At 34.0% G+C, this 17,513-nt stretch overlaps 1 pseudogene; it reads left to right on the forward strand.

The window, feature by feature from the left end:
• The first annotated feature begins 2,297 nt into the window (after positions 1-2,297).
• Positions 2,298-3,202, forward strand: LOC117028852 (protein SET-like; annotated as a pseudogene).
• Positions 3,203-17,513: the final 14,311 nt, after the last annotated feature.

A 17,513-nucleotide genomic window follows, 5' to 3' on the forward strand; every position in this document is an offset into this window, starting at 1 on the left:
TAAGTTAAAGAGCGGTCGCTCTTGGGGCATGCTGTGAAGAAACTGAATTGACTGTTGGGGCTACACGTTAAATCAAAATCATACAATAAACCATAACCCTTGATTTCAATGTATAGTTCAAGCCTACTATAGATCACGGAAATCATGAAATATTTTTAAAAGTTTTTTTAAATGAATATGAAATGTCACAGAAACATATTGCAATTATATTGAAAAAAAACCTGTTATTGACTCATCCCAACATTATGTTTATTTGTGTGTGTGTGTGCAATTGCCATTAAAATACTTGGTATGTTTACCCCGTCCCACATTTTGTGCTTCTTTTGTCAGGGATTTTCATTGTTACTAAGTCATTCATATTACCTTTTTACATAGTCAATATCACTTAAATTTAGTATAGTTTTATCTTTTCCAGTGTTCCTTTTTTCCTTTCTTCATTACTAAAAATCCAGTTGAGTTTTTTTTTTTTTTTTCCTTCATCAATAATTCCTTTATTATTTCTGTTAGTGCAAGTTGTTTTCCTATAAGTTCTTTTTCGGGGGGAGGAAGGTTCTTAAGTATAATTCACCTTCAGTTTTAAATATATTTTAGATGGATGCCAAATTGTAGCTTAGCATTTATTGATTTTAAATAATTTTAAATACATCACCTATTATCCTCTGCTTTTCATCATTTCTGTTTAAAATTGCGTATGATTATTGTTGTTTATTTGAAGATAATGCTCATTTTTCTTTAATTTTTTTAACATTTTTCTATTTCTGATTGAATTTCAGTGATTTTTGAGATAGTTTGCCTAAGTTTGACTCTTTCATATTTATCATTCCAGTCTCTGTAGCTTTATGTCCTTTTTTAATCAATTTTAGAAAATTCACAACAGTATTTCTTCAAACAAAACTTGCTGCTTTCTTTTTTCTCTGTTTTCCTACAATTGCAGGTCTATAATTCTTCATTTTGTTCCATATATAGATATTTTTATTCATGTTCATTTCATTGTCAGTCTATATTTTCTTTGGATATTTTTATTCATGTTCATTTCATTATCAGTCTATATTTTCTACTGATTTATCTTCCATTCCACTGATACTTCATTCAGCTGTATCTAGTAGTAAGCCTTCATGAGTCTCAATCGAAAACCTGGAGTATTTTCCTGGGCTGTTCCCCCAAGTGAGGACTTGAACATCATTTTTCCCTTTGTTGGCACTACAAGAATGCATTGCTATCTATTTTGCCTCTTAGCAACTGCTTTTAGCTTGTTTGTCAAGCCTCTCACACCCTGCTGATTGGGAGTTAAGAAGTACTATAAAGGCAAAGAGTCAGCCATACAACATCAGGTTCACTTCTCTATTGCTGCCATTTATCTGAGATCTTGGTCTTTTAATTCCAAGCCATTGTAGTAGCTCTGAATTCTAATTTTTGTCTCCACAGTCCTGTGCTACTTCAGAAAGTTCTGAAACTCCCTTTTTTTACTTGGCCTGTGGGCCCCTTTGCTGCTGACAAGTTTGTAAATGCCTCGGTAAGAGACATGGCAGAAAACAGTGTTAGAGTCTTTTCATTGCATTTTCCTTCTCTTGGGAATTTTGGACCCTGAAGTCCTGACTGTCTGAGTTGATTTTCAGTATCTTAAAACAGCAGTTTTTATATTTAAGCCAGGTTTTATATTTACTCTTGTTCAAAGATTATGTATGATATAAGCTATTCCCTTATAATCAGAAAATTAAGTTCCCTGAAAGTTAGTTTTCAATCCAGTTTTAAAAGTGGGTAGAAATAATTAACAATAATGCTCAATTTGAGTAAAACATTTTTTTTTAACATTATGGTATATATTACCAAATTTAAAGGACTTCTGAAAAAATAAAAGGGCAGTCTTTTGTGATATATGCAATTTTTGTAATTAACAATAAGGCTCATGTTTTGCTGTGTAAGTAAAATCATTATAGTGTGTAATGAGAAAAAGATACACATCACCTGAATTAATCAATAGCTTTTAAAATTTCTAAGTCTATTTAATAGTTCAATAGCTTCAGTGACCTACATTTATTATTAAGCTAATTACCACTTTATGTGAGCCAATAAAATAGTTTTAAAAGGCATCAAACACTGATATTTGCATTTTGGCTTCCTTCAATTATGTGATGGTTATCTTTTTCTTTTCATAATATTAGAGTGTCATTCTATTTCAAGATCATCCTCTTTCTTGCAGCCCTTATGTTTACTTCAACTACAATCAGACATAAGGTGGCAGTTCTGAGCTTCTTCCAGACGTTCATCCCTTCCCTTGGGTCTCATTCTTTGACTTTCCTCACAGTATGGCCCCCAAACTCCAGTCTTCACTCCCACCTCAAAAGAAGAAACCGAGACTGCCTCCCATCCCCAAGCTGGAGAAGACATCGACTTCTCTTGACTTGCTGAAGGGAGAAAATTCACATCAAGAAGCAATTGAACATAGTGATGAAGTACAAAATGAAATAGACAGATTTAATGAACAAATCAGTGAGGAGATTTTGAAAGTAGAACAGAAATATAACAAACGCCACCAACCATTTTTTCAGAAGAGGTCAAATTGACTGCCAAAATCCCAGATTTTTAGGTAACAACATTTGTCAACCATCCACAAGTGTCTGCACTGTTTGGGGAAGAAGATGAAGAAGCACTGCATTATTTGACAAGAGTTGAAGTGACAGAATTTGAAGATATTATATCAGGTTACAGAATAGATTTTTATTTTGATGAAAATCCTTACTTCGAAAATGAAATTCTCTCCAAAGAATTTCACCTGAATGAGAGTGGTGATCCATCTTCAAAGTCCACTGAAATCAAATGGAAATCTGGAAAGGATTTGATGAAACATTCAAGTCACACACAGAATAAAGCCAGCAAGAAGAGACAGAATGAGGAACCAGAGAACTTCTTTACCTGGTTTACTGACCATTCTGATGCAGGTGCAGATGAGTTAGGTGAAGTCATCAAAGATGATATTTGGCCAAATCCTCTACAGTACTACTTGGTTCCTGACATGGATGATGAAGAAGGGGAAGGAGAAGAAGAAGTTGATAATGATGATGAAGAAGAAGGAAAAGAAGAAGAGGAAGAAGAAGAAGAAGGAGAAGGAGGAGGAGAAGGAAGAGAAGGAGAAGGAGAAGGAAAAGAAAAAGAAGGGTTGGAAGATATTGATGAAGAAGGGGATGAGGATGAAGGAAGATGAGGGAGAAGATGACTAATGGAACATTGATGGATTCCAACATTTTTTAATTTTCTCCAGTCCCTGGGAGCAAGTTCAAGTCCCCCCCCCCACCCCTGTGCTCAGTTGCCCTGTTTTTGAGGTCTCTCTTCTCTCCTTTACACCATGGTTCTCACCTTATTTGGGGGCAAATAACTTCAGCAGAATACAGTGGGAAAAGAATCTCTGTCCCTTTCTATTCCAGATTCATTTTTAACCCTTCCTGTCTCAACAAAAACTTTATGGAATCAACACCGCTGTGCTCTGTGGGAAAAAAGAAAAACCTTCTGCTCCCTTATCTCTGCTGGAAGCTGGAGGGTGCTAGGCCCCTGTGTAGTAGTGCATACAATTCTAGTTTTTACTCTTTTCTCTGTTGGGCTCAGAGATTACACTGTGTCTCTATGTGAATATGGACAGTTAGCGTTTACCAACACATATTTGTCTACTTTTTCTTGTTTAAAACAAGAAGAAAAAAAAAAAAAAAACCCAAAACATGGAGTTATAGAAAGTCAGCAAAGGGTGGGTTTGAAATGTTTGGTTGGGTTAAATAGGCATTTTGACAACATGGCTTCTCCTTTGGCATGTTTAACTGTGATGTTTAACTGACATCCTTGCAGTATAAGATGACACTTTTAAAATAAAATTTTCTCCTAATCATGACTTGAGCCCTGCCACTCGATGGGAGAATCAGCAGAAGGTGTAGGATCTTATTCAGAACTGACATCCTCTATTGTAATTTTATTCCTCTTTATTTTTAAATTTTCTTTTTGTTTCACTGGAAAGGAAAGATGATGCTCAGTTTTAAACATTAAAAGTGTACAAGTTACAAAAAAAAGTGTACAAGTTGCTTTGTTACAATAAAACTAGATGTGTACACACACAAAAGAAAGGAAGAGAGAGACAGAGAGACAGAGAGAGAAAGAGAGAGAGAGAGAGAGAGAGAGAGAGAGAGAGAGAGAGAGAGAGAGAGAGAAAGAGAGAAAGAGAGAAAGAGAGAAAGAGAGAAAGAGAGAAAGAGAGAAAGAGAGAAAGAGAGAAAGAGAGAAAGAGAGAAAGAGAGAAAGAGAGAAGAGAGAAAGAGAGAAAGAGAGAAAGAGAGAAAGAAAGAAAGAAAGAAAGAAAGAAAGAAAGAAAGAAAGAAAGAAAGAAAGAAAGAAAGAAAGGAAGGAAGAAGGTGGCATGACTTGCTCATTCTGGATAAATATAAGCAAGTTTCTGCTTTTGTATTTTATCCTCTGGTTTGCATTTTGCTAATGGCCTTCACACTTCTAAACAATTCAATTTTTTTTTTCTTTTTTATCTGCAGAGAGACACACTGTATGGAAGTGTATAAGGTTCAACTACCAAGTCTTGTTTTGTTATTTTTATCCTAGCAAAATCCCCCTTCAATTTCTGGGATAAATGCCAGTTTGGGGCTACATTATGAGGCTCATTTCCTTTTAGTATGGCATAATCTGAAACAACGATGATTGCTGGACTCTTAGCAAATGCAAATTGAGTGCTGAATATATGTATTTTTTAATTAATGGAAGTAGAAATTACATTCATTAATTTCCATTACTTGACATATGTGACCCATATAAAAGTTTTCTACAAAAATAATACTTATTTCATAAGCTTTTATTTATTTTGTAAGCTTATCAATTAGCAGGAAAAATTTAAACTTATTTAAATTTAAACTAAAAATAAATATTTTAAAACAGATATTAAATTTATATGACTTAAAATGTAAAATATATCAAAGGGGTCTTAAAATAATGGATCTTGGAAAGTTAAAAATAAATTTGTAATGTTACTTCAATGAATAGACCTATAAAAAAACAAGAGAGGATGCAGATAATCATTTAATAAAATGTCAAAAATATTTTGAAGCATATTTATTTGAAAAAACATAAAGTAATTATAAGATCAAATATGGAATACGTATGAGATTGTGAAATACCTAGCAAAACCCTTACCTTTGACACTATGTTCTTCATTGTTCAGATCGGGGAGAAAAATGGATTTGAGACTGGCTATCCATGAGGATGATAGCCTTAATGAAAGGTATACTGGGTAAAATTTTGGAAAATTGGTTCTTCAGGAGATAAGGCTTTATTTAGAACACTAGCATTCCTCAACACAGTTGAGTTAAGTCGGAGTAAATGCCTTGTATTTATTTAGTGCTTTCTAGTTAATAAAAATGTTTCATCTACATTATTTCATTTTATCCCTATGGCAATCATGTGCTATTAACATCTCTGTTTTAAAGTTCACTTTTATATATAATATTACATAGAGAGCATAGTTTAGACTTCAGTTCATATATTTTCACTCTATATTCAGTTTTGGTGATATTGAGTTTAAAACTTCACTACAAATAACTTAAAGCTCCTAGAGAAGAATATCGAACACCTGCGATTTTTGGAATGTAACAATGAGCATATGTTTTTTAAAAATTTATGATTATTTATTTAATTTATTTTTATTTTTATTTATTTTTTCTGTTCAAAATAGTGATTTTGTTTCCTTCTGATATGTACCCAGAAGTCAGATTGCTGGATAATATGGTAGTTCTATTTAAATTGTTTTAGGAACCTCTATATTGTTTTCTGTAGTGGCTGCACCAATTTACATTCCCACCAATGTTGCACAAGGATTCCTTTTTCTCTACATCCTTGGCAACACCTGTTATCTCTTACTTATCCTAACTGCTCTGAGGTGGAAAAAAATATGTTTAAGGTTATACAGTAGTCAAGGATAGTTTCCTTCTTTGTATCTACGTTTGACCTCCTTTTTTATAATATGATAATTTTTGTGTATTGTATCAACTATGTCTGATTCTGCTTTCAATTATAGAGCAAAGTAAAGGCTACTAACTTACAGCCTGATTTAAAGGCTCAACATATTTCTAAGCAAACACCAGTTTACATATTCTGTCTTTTATTTGCTTTTCTATGCAGATTTTATTTAAATAAAAATAAAACCACTTATTTCATGATAAGTGAGGGGTAAGGCCCAGGGATATGGCAATGACTCTGTCTTGCTCACTATATAGGAGAAATATTTCTAGAGAACATTTTGAGTTACTAAACCGTTTACTTAAAAACTTTTATTGTCCCAGTTGTCTATTAAGTAAGACCTATCGCTTGAGTTAGAGGTCATCAAAAACTGAATAGCTATATAATAGCTAGTTGGGACTTTGTATTTATTTCCTTCTATTTCCTCTGCTGTTCCTTTAATCATGCTCTCCCCTCTATATTAAACATCCAAGTGCTATTTATGTCATGTGTCTTCCAGGAAACCACCCACTCACTGGTATCACCTTTAACCTACTTTTAGCTAGTTTTTTTTTTTTATAGTACTTATCACCTAATAGAATGAATATCTCATTAAAGCTTAACTGCCCTGAGACCATAGATAATTGCCCTTGTGCATTTACATCATTCTGCCAGTTATTATTTTATCAGTTGTCACCTCCAAATTCAAAATTTTTGCTTGCTCTGTAAAAATGAATCTGTGCCTTATAAATATTTTTGCTGTACCAGCTGGTGTGATGTTCAGCTTCATCAGTAGGGGGTGAGTCCCCTTCGCTGGATCCTATAGGATATAAACCTTCTCCAGAACCTAGCTGCTGTTGCAACGTCTCAGTCCTGACTCCTGCAGTGCACAGAAGCCAGCATCCTTCACTGGACTACAGCTTCCACTATGCATCCTCCTTGTGTGGTTTTATAATACGTAGTGTCTCCAATGAGATACATCCCAGCAAAGAACTTTTCCCTAGAAACCTTAGTGGGTGGATATCTGCAAGTGCTAGAGGGGGATTCCTAGCAAGTTTTGCCTGTGTTGCACCAAAGTGACTTCTCTGCCATCCAGTTAATCATGGCAGTGTCCTCCCAAATGGTCTGTGTGTCAGCCCTGTGTACCTTTCCCTTGGATGACGTATGTCAGTCATAGAAGGAGTGGCGGTTTATGATGTCAGCTGTACCTAGATTCTTTCATGTTTCTTAGCTCTTTATAAGCTCATGCCACATTACTTCAATTCCTTGTTATAGCTAATATTTCTTCACATTAAACTTTCCTTGTTCAAATTACTATGTAGATTATATTTCTTCTTTGGAATCAGACTGCTAACGGTCTCCCTTAATCATCAACATTCCAGGAATACTTGCTAACTGAATTGAGTTCAGTTAACTTTCACTACAATATAAATGAGCCATCTCAAGATCCTTATGTAGGGTTCATTTAGGTAAGAGTAGGTAACAAAAGTAAAATCACTGGACATTTTTTCAAAAGTGACAAAGACTGAGGAACCAGCACATACATGACATGAAGGTCTCGTAAAGTTAAAATTACAAATTTAGCAGTATTTACTTGGGTAGTTCTTTCAACAACCATTATTCTAACTTGTGACCAAAAGCAAACAGTTCCTGTTTGTTAAGTGAATATAATGTCTCAGTCAGAGGCATATTGTATTATTCCTGGCCATTGAACATATTTACAAGGTAGGATTTTAATTAGCTGAAAAGTTATCATACTTTTCATTTGTTTTTGAAATTTAAGATCTCAAATCAAATTTGACTCTTCAGTAAATATTTTACTTATTTTTTTATACATGCTTTTGGTGCATTATTAATTCTGGCCAAATGTGCCGTAATTCATCATGAAAGAATTACTTGAAGACATAAAATAATGCATTAAAGAACAGCTGTTATATTGCTGAAAGCAACGCATCAGGGCATACACATGGTAGTATGAAACATAAAACTGATTAATTGTGTACCCTTGTTACAGTAATTTCTTAACTTTATGATAATTGCCATCTATTCAAGAGCAGACTGTAGGATTTCCTTTATGCAATAAACATCAAAACAAACAAGAAGTAACTAAGTTATTAACAGATATGTTTATCACTGCACATTGTGGAATCTCAAATTGTAAATAGTGTATTGAAGTACGAATACCAATAAAAAGCCTAAGTCCTAACTCTCATGAGTTAGGCAAATTATATGAAAATAATTGAAGCACCAAAGATTTTGATACTTTGAATATCTTAACTTTCTAATATCATTTTATTCTTGAAGTTTTATTATATCTTTACAATAATTTCATTGTATCTAATATAATGAGTTCTCATCTAGCAGATTGCATTCCTTCATGTTATTGCCCGAACACTTGTCACTATTGCAAAAATAATAATGAGCTATGAGAATTTTAAATTAAAATGGAGGCAATTCTATGGAATGCTCTTGACCATCGTGTATTTATTGAATTATAATAAGAGAACATGAAAAGTTAAAGAACGTGTGAAAAAACTCATGATAATAAAGGAGAGCTGCATAAACTTTCTTACTATTATTCAACATTTAACTTTATTCTGGGCACCATCTAAAATTACGTGGTAATGAACGTCTATTGTTTTCAAATTCAAAAACATTTAGTCAATCATTAAGACATAAAAACATATATGGCACCCATGAGTTTATTGGAGATTCTTCTCATTAACATGTTTTAATATGATTACTGATTTATCTATCTATTACTATTTAGTTAACATTATCTAACATTTAACCATGTTAGATAATTTCAAAATATGATTCCACTTGACTAGCCAAATTACAATGTAAAAAGAGATTAATTATCCTTATCTGGTAAAAAAGATGTTTATGTTTGTCAAAGTAAATAATAGCTGGAAGATAGCGCACAAGTTAAGTTTCAGAGCTGGGAATTATATTTAGTTCTTCTGATTCCAAACCAATAGTCCTTTCACTGTATTACAACTGGCTGTATTGGAATTTCAACAAACACTTTTTTAAAGCCGAATTAATTCTATAGGTACCATATGAAAGCAGTTTGGGTTTGTTTCACATAGCTTTTCATTTCTGTAAATGATCTCTAACTTTTAAACATAGCTTTCACCCCTAATCCTCTTCATACTTTGTAAAAGAGACTTTAGTTTTTAGAGTAATTTTAGGTTCACAGCAAAACTGGACAGAAGGTACAAGAGATTTCCATATACTTCTTCTCCCACACATATATACCTTCCCTATTATTAACAACCCCCACCAGTGTGCTGCATTTTTTACAACAAATGAACCCCCGTTGACAAACATTATCACCCAGAGTCTATAGTTTACATTGAGGTTCAGTTATGACATTACACATTATATGGATTTGAATAAATTTATAATGACATGTATCCATTATAGTATCATACAGAGTAGTTTCATTGTGCTAAAAAACCTCTGTACTCTGCCTATTTATCCATCTCTCCCTCCAATTGGGTTGTTTTCTTATTATTGAGGTTTAAAAGTTCTTTGCATATTTTAATGTTCCTTTACAGATATGTCTTCTGCAAACATTTTATTTCGGTCTATGACTTGTCTTTTCCATTTTCTTAACAGTGTTTTTTTCAGAGCAGAAAATTTTAATGATGTCCAGCTTATCAATTATTTCTTTCATGGATCATGCCTTTGTGTGTACCTAAAATGTCATCACTAAACTAAGCTTATCTAGGTTTTCTCCTATTTTATCTTCTAGGAGTTTCACAGTTTTATATTTAGGCCTGTGATCCATTTTGAGTGATTTCTGTGAAGGGTGTAAGGTCTGTGTCTAGATTCAGTTTTTTGCAGGTAGATGTCCAGTTGTTTTAGAACCATTTGTTGAAAAGACTATCTTTTCTCTATTTGCTCCTTTGCCAAAGATCAGTTGATTATATTTATTTAGGTCTATTTCTGGGCTCTATTCTATTCCATTAATCTATTTGTCTATCTTTTTGCTCATATCACATTGCCTTATTTACTATATGTTTATAATAAGTTTTGAAGTAAAGTAATTTCAGTCCTTTAACTTTGTTCTTCAAATTTGTGTTGGCTATTCTAGGCCTTGTGTCTCTCTATATAAACTTTAGAATCTGTTGTTATCCACAAAGTAACTTGCTTTTTATAACATGTATTGAAGCTATAGATCAAGTTATGAAGAACTGACATTTTGACAATATTGAGTCTTCCTATTCATGAACATGGAATATCTTTTCATTTACTTAGTTCTTTGATATTGTTCATCAGAGTTTTGTAGTGTTTCTCATATAGATCTTGTACATATTTGTTAGATTTATATCTAGGTATTTCATTTTTGGGAGTGCTAATGTAAATTATATTGTTTTTAATTTCAAATGTGTAAAATGTTAAGTACAGTGCCTGGTGCCAAGCAGGTACACGATAAATATCTGTTATTTCAGTATAATCTCATAGAAGGCAAAGTAATGGAAAAAAACCTGCAAAATAAAAGCAATTGAGGCATGGAGGATCAAATGCAATTCTCCAACATACATCTAATAGGCATTCTTGGAGAGAAGAAAGGAGAGGCAAAGGTCAAAGAGATTTTTGAGAATGGATTCTTTTAAGAATGAAAAAAAGACATAGGACCAATTATATTAATTTGTTTATCATGTGCCAAGCCAGTGCAATTAAGTCAAGGGATTGTCAAAATAAATATTGTGCTTGAGGAAGTAGGTTGATTCTTTCATTAACTGTGATTGGTCCTTCTGGCTTTTGGTCAACAATTTGAAGTGAACTCTGAATTTTTAATCTGAACCTTTTATGATATTTCCATCAACATGAAGTTTGGCACAAAAGCCCCAGTGTTCAACAATCCTAGCTCTAGTACTTTATAATTCTGATATGTGCAAAGTATTTAACCTCACTGTGCCTCAGTTTCTTTACCTTACCAAGGTTGTTAGTATTAATGTAGTCTTGATAACTTGAATGATATTAAACATGTAAAAGAATTAGAATAGTGTTCTACTCATAGTAACTGCTCAATAAATTAAGTATAACTATCCTGCACAGACATTAATTTAATGGCTCATCTGAAGAGCATTTCAACAAATTTTTAAATTTCTTGTGACAATTCTAGTAAGATACTCCTAAGATAAAAATGCATATATAAACACACATAGCTCATATATAAATAATGTAAGAAATAGGTTTAACTAATGAATTGAGCATCATTAAAGTATAAGTAGAAATATTTCCGTTTTTTTCTAATACTTGCTACGGACTTTGAAATCTCCCTTCCCACTGTGTAGTTGATTACTATAATTGCTTCTCATTTGAGTTCATGAATTTCAATCACTCTCAATGTCTTCAATCACATATTTGATTCAAAGTCTTTGTCCTTCCCAAATTTTGTCTAGCCTCAATGTTCCTTCCACCGGCTTGAGTTGGGTGGAGACCTCTTCTCCCTGGATCTTTTATTGTACTTGTTCCTATAGTTGGGAAGATGCAGAGAAAGGAGAGGTAAAATGACAACAATGCATAAATGGTACAAAAGTTGTTATCCCTATTTTGTAGGATGCCACTAATTCTCCAGGTAATATTAACTGGATTTCATTTACTTCTCTATGGTAGGTCTTCAAATGCTGGCTCCCTTAGGAGAAAGATGTGAGATTATACGGAGTGTACTATAGGACTTAACTCCCGTATAGGAGATCCATCTAAAGCTATTCCTCCTATCTTCATTCCTCACCCCAACCTATTACAATTATTACAGAATTATTACATGAAGTTTTAATGTGTGTGTGTGTGATTTTTTTTTGTGTGTGTGTGTGTGTGTGTTTTAAGTTTAAATGCTCCTCAGATGAGCCATTGAAGTGGTGTAATATAATTATGCTTAATATTTAAGTGATTACTGCTTACTATGGTGGTCTACTTCACAGGTCTTTTTTTGTTTTGTTTTTTTGTCATGTGGGCCTTTTGCTAAGAAGGCAATTCACTTTAAAATAACAATGAAGCAATGTTAGTCTAACACACCAAACTAGATGTGTCCTTAATCAATGGAAAACTCATATATTCTTATCATTACAGATAGTGAGATGCAGGAAGCCTGTTGGTATTCCTATACTTAGGCAAACTGTCCTGCTTTTTTCTCTAAGCCCAGCATATGTCAGGCTACTTTTGCAGGTTCACTAATTTTAGACATTTCATTTCCCTAGCTTTTCCATGTTGCAGCCGGAATGTCATCTCATTGACATCAGGCAGATGACTTAAAATTTCTATGCCTCAGTTTATATAATATACATGTAAGAACACTTAATCCATGAAGTTTTAGTGAGGGTTAACTGAGAGAATATTGAATTTAATATATGAAGTTTGATCAATAGTTCTTCATATATTCGTATAAAGTACATATATTCATATATGAAGAACTGTTCATTCAGTTCCCTCTCTTTTACTCACACACACAACATACAGATTTTAGAACTTACTCTGTATGTAAGGTCTGTCAAGGGCTTTATAATCCTATTATAGATCATCACATCAATATAAAGTTATAAGTGTAAAGGGAATAATATTTTGACTCCCGCCAATTTGTTTTTTCCTCTTGCTGATCCAGCTTCCTATATTCCTTCTATAAGTTTCCCTCAGTGACAGAAAGGCAAAGATATACTAGGAGGAGGATATATCTGTATTTGTTTCCTATTGTTCCCACAATTAATTGCCACAAATTTCACCACTTAAAACAATGCACATTTGTTATCTCACGGTTTCTGTAAGTCTTACTTGTCATGGATGTCACAAAACTAAAATCAATGTTGGCAAGGCTTCACCTTTACTGGAGGCTATGGGTGTAATCCAATTCCAGACTTACTCAGGCAGAATTCTCCTTCATGTAATCTTAGGTCTGAGATCCCCATTTCTTTTTTAGTCGTCAGCAAGGGATCTTCACTGCCAGATAGGCCACATTTTCCCTTGTGCTTCCCATGTGGCCTCCTTCCAGCAATAATGAGTCCAGTCTGTCTCAGGCGTCAAACCTCTTCTCCTTTTCATTCTTCCACCTCTCTCGGATGCTTCTTGGGCCTTCCACTTCTGCCTTTGAGGGCTCATGTGATTACATTGAGCCTCCTTGGATGAGCCAGAATAATCTCTCTATTTTAAGGCCCACTGATGAGCAACCGTAACTCCACCAGCCATGTCCCTTCCTTCACAGCATTATCTAGATTACTGTGTGATTGAATAACCAGGGGACAGGAATCTGGGAGGAAGGAGAATCTTTAGAAATTGTCTACCATAATGATATTCATTATGTTATACACTAAAGGGATAACTGTGCACTAAAGAGGACGAAAGCATTTTGTTTCTTGGAGGAAGTGCCAGCAAGGGAGAGCATGAACCAGTTAGACCAGTTATTTTCACTTGTCTAAAAAGTGCTTAAGTGGTTGGGAGAGATTGGCAGGAAATCAAAAACATAAAGAGCTTCCTGCTCCTTTCCACCCTTAGGCTTTATACGGAATCTGAGTAGTGAGTGGTTGCGGGGCTAGCACACTGAGGAAGAATGGGGGAATCTGAGAATATCTACAACATGTCTTAGGCCACGTGGGAGAGCAATGGCAGAGGAATGTGCCTGACCTAGGATCACAGAGTACTTCATACGGCTGTCTGGTATAGAAAATGCAGGCCAAAGCCTACGGCTTTTCCAAGGAAAGGAACTATTGAAAAGATTTGAAAAGAATAAGGTTACTCTTTTGGGTATACGGTGTCCTCTCATGACATGAACGCCCTAATGTATGAGATGGATGAACTTGCATGCTATTTTCCCCTTTGTTCCTCTCAGCTTGGAAAAAATGGCTGAAGGTTCTCTGAACGTGGAATGTAAGTAGAGTTTCGCTCTCTGTGCCTCCATGATAAAGTTCTTGATGCCAATTCTGAGGAAGCAGGAAAGTCTAACTAAGTACTTCCATTTATTTTGATACTGTTGGAAGAACAAGTAATTGTTCATAGATGAAAACACTCAAGCATAAAGAGGTTGGCACAGCATGTGGCATTTTAATCACAATACCTAGTACACCACCATTTATTTATTAATAATCTCAATGAGGTTAAAGGCATTGTTCATTTTGCTCATTATGTCATTCCAGTGCCTTCATAGTGCTGGATAGGAAGTAAACATTCAATAAATGCCATTCCTCTCACCACTCTGGGTAGTGGGCATTTTATTTGGATTTTTTTTTCTCTATCATTAGCATAGGGGTTTCTTTTGGAAACTGGTACATTTCAAATGAGCCTGTTATCTTTATTGTCACTGAAACCTGGATTTGCAAAGAGCCTCATATATTAGTTAATGCAGCCCCCACCTTAGGCAGGTAGGTATTATTATCATTCCATTTTACCAGGGAATCAACTGAGGCCCAGAGTGAGAGGATGGCCCTCCGGGGGACAGATGGAAGAACATAGTGCAAATTTTCTAACTCCCAGTGTAGTGCTTCCTTCATTTCACAGTGTTCCTGAAGCATAAACCAGCTGAAATTGTCCCCTCTGAAATTGTCTGTTGTTTGCTGAGACAGACGAATTCTGGTCACTGCACACGATCCTACTCTATAAAGAGAGTCCCACCAGGCCACCCTTGGGAGTTACCAAGAGAATATCCTGCTACCCTGTGGGAGGTGGATAGCTACCCAATACAGATTAAAAACAAACCCAGGTGACATTGTGCTAATAAGGCTATATACCTTGAACTACGGAATAAAAATGAGACCCACAAAACCCAGGATAGGTGCTGACACTCTTTTGGTTGAGAGAGCAAAGCATTAAAAAGTAAAAAGGGAGGGGAAATAAAACAAAACAAACAAAAAAACTCTTTCAAGTCTGTTCTTCATTATAGAAAATGAAATTTGGCCAGTTCAGAAGGACAATCTGTTCACTTACCTCCTCTCCATTAAAGCTTCCCAGCAGCCTGTAGGAACCTTTCCAAATTCTCAGAGAAATAATCAGCATACAGGCTGAGAGGTATATTCCAATCAACATCTGGACCTGAGTTAGGGCTTCCCTGGGTGAGTTAGCTCTCTGCTGAAGATGGGAAGATTTGGAGTGCAGCCAAAGTGGAGAAACAAATAAAAGTGGTGTCAGTGGATTTTTTGTAAATATGAAATGTTTAGACATGTTAAAAGTGAGATAAAATTATAGAATACTTAGATCTGTGCTTTGAAGTTAGATTGTCTTGAATTTAATTGTGTATTGTATCTTTTCCTCAAAGCCAAGTTTCTATCAGAAATTTAATGTAGAAGATTGATGTCATTATTTGGGTAAATCAAAGTGAAGAAAAACAATCGAGCTTCCATCTAATATTCTGGGGGGGAAAAAAACTTAGTATCCCACATTTGCCAAAGCAGTCATGCACTATCTCTACTGGATTTTGTAATCTAGACTGTGAAATTTAATAATGTATGCTTTTAACAGAAAAAAAAACTCCTGTTTACTTGAATGAATCCAAATATATTATGAATCTAAAATATATTAAGGTACAGGGTTTTGATTTGTTTCAAAACTGCATTCATATACTTTCTATTTAACTTTGAACACGGGGTTGATTTTTTTAAGTAAGTAATCATTTTATTTTATTTTGTATCCCTACAGAATATTTCTCTACAAATATGTTTTTGTATTATAAATTCAGTATATTGTAAATTAAGAAAATTTGAATACATTGTTATTTTCTTTGTTAATCACATTAGTTTTTGTATGCAACATAAACAATGTATGCTGAATATCTTTGCATCTCAGAACATGGAGAACTTCCTTCTTCTTCCTTATAGTTAGGTTTTAGTTCATTGTGAATATAATATCATAGTTAATTTAACTCTTCCCACCCTCATTAATAGGCACGTGAGTTAATTCTGTTACTAATGGTACAATGCCGTCAATGTATGTTATTTCATTTGTATTATTTGACAAATATTCAGATCAATTTGTAGGCTAGATCTCATATATGAGACTTCTGGGAATAATAATAAGCACTTTGGTAATTCTGATATTGCCAGTTGTGAGCTAAAGTTCATTGTTGTTGTACTATTTCCACCAAAAAATGCTTTGGGAAATGCTGAGAGAAAAATGTTGTCAACATTATATGCAGGGTATTATTTCTTGGTATTTGCTTTCCAGGTGAGAATATCAATCTGTATTTTGCTCCTCTCTGCCTTGAACAAAGAATATGGGAAGAGAGTCCCAGAAAAAGTACCATCTCTCTAATTTTATTATGTTGAGAACAGAAAAGTGTGCTAGCTAACAAAAGCTTAAATAGCAAGAACTGTTTTATTTTATAACTAAAATAAAATGAAATTTTGAAAGCTTAAATGTGAGAAAATGAATAGACACCTAAAGAACCTAGTGAGAATACAAAAGCAAATGACTGGAGAAGTTGAGTTTAGAGTAATATGGATAAAAGGCAAAATATAAAATATTAAAGTTATTTTTCAGGTAGTCTTTGCAAATTTGGTAACTATACTACTTCTTTCTCTTCTCTCTCTCCCTCTCTCCCTCCCTTCCTCTCTTTTATACATATAGGGAAATTAAAGGTCAAGAAGTCATAATGTGAAAATGCTGGCATACGTTTAATTTCCAAATTAACTATTATATTCATGTTAGTTAAGATTTAACTTGTGTAAAATGTTTGGCTCTAAATTAATCTTAGTGATATATTTTTTTAATGAATTGAAAGCAACTAGTATAAAAATATTTTCTCTTTTAGTAGTTAATGCCAGAAAACAATGCAAAAGTGAAAATATCTCAAATTACTCTTTCAAAGATTTCTCTATGTATCTAAGATGACAGAGACAGAAATAAACACCTGTAATATAATAAGAGATGTTATAATTGATGTATTAATAAACTATGATGGGAACACTCAGGAAAGAGTTCAGGGTGGGGAATTATAGTTAGCTGGGTCAGGGAAAAACAGAGAGGAGGTTATATATGAGCTGGCTATTTAAAGATAAGCAAACTATTTTATATGTAAAAGAGAGAAAGACATTTCCTAGAGATCAGTAGCTTTATTAGATAAGAATTTATGAAGATTACACTGAAATAATGTGTAGTGTGAATTGGATGGTAGACAGAATTGTGACAAAGCATGTATTAGGCATTGTGAAATTTGATGGAAAGGAAGTATGAATAAGGGAAAATAATCAGGTGGTGGTAGGGAAAGAAAAATGGCTTGTGAAGAAAGGAGGTTTTTTAGGCAGGGGGTCAACTTTTCAGATTGGCAAGAAGGCATCAGTAAATGGAGAGAGTTCAGTAAATTAGGGTAATATAGAAAAGAAGGGAAACGAGAAAAAATAATTCTGCTATGTTGGAGTCAACAGTAAAACAGAAATAAGTGAATGTCTCTCTTGTATTTTCTCCTTTTTTTCTTTTAACCACATTAATCTATCCTCCTGCTGTGATCTATTTCAGTAAAGTATTCTTATTTAGAAAAGGCCAAAAAAAAAAAATACATGTTATCATTTTGAAATCTGAAGCTACTTAAATTTGAGCAGAAATGT

Source organism: Rhinolophus ferrumequinum, chromosome 10 (assembly GCF_004115265.2).
Source record: "Rhinolophus ferrumequinum isolate MPI-CBG mRhiFer1 chromosome 10, mRhiFer1_v1.p, whole genome shotgun sequence".
Taxonomy (NCBI): Eukaryota; Metazoa; Chordata; class Mammalia; order Chiroptera; family Rhinolophidae; genus Rhinolophus; species Rhinolophus ferrumequinum.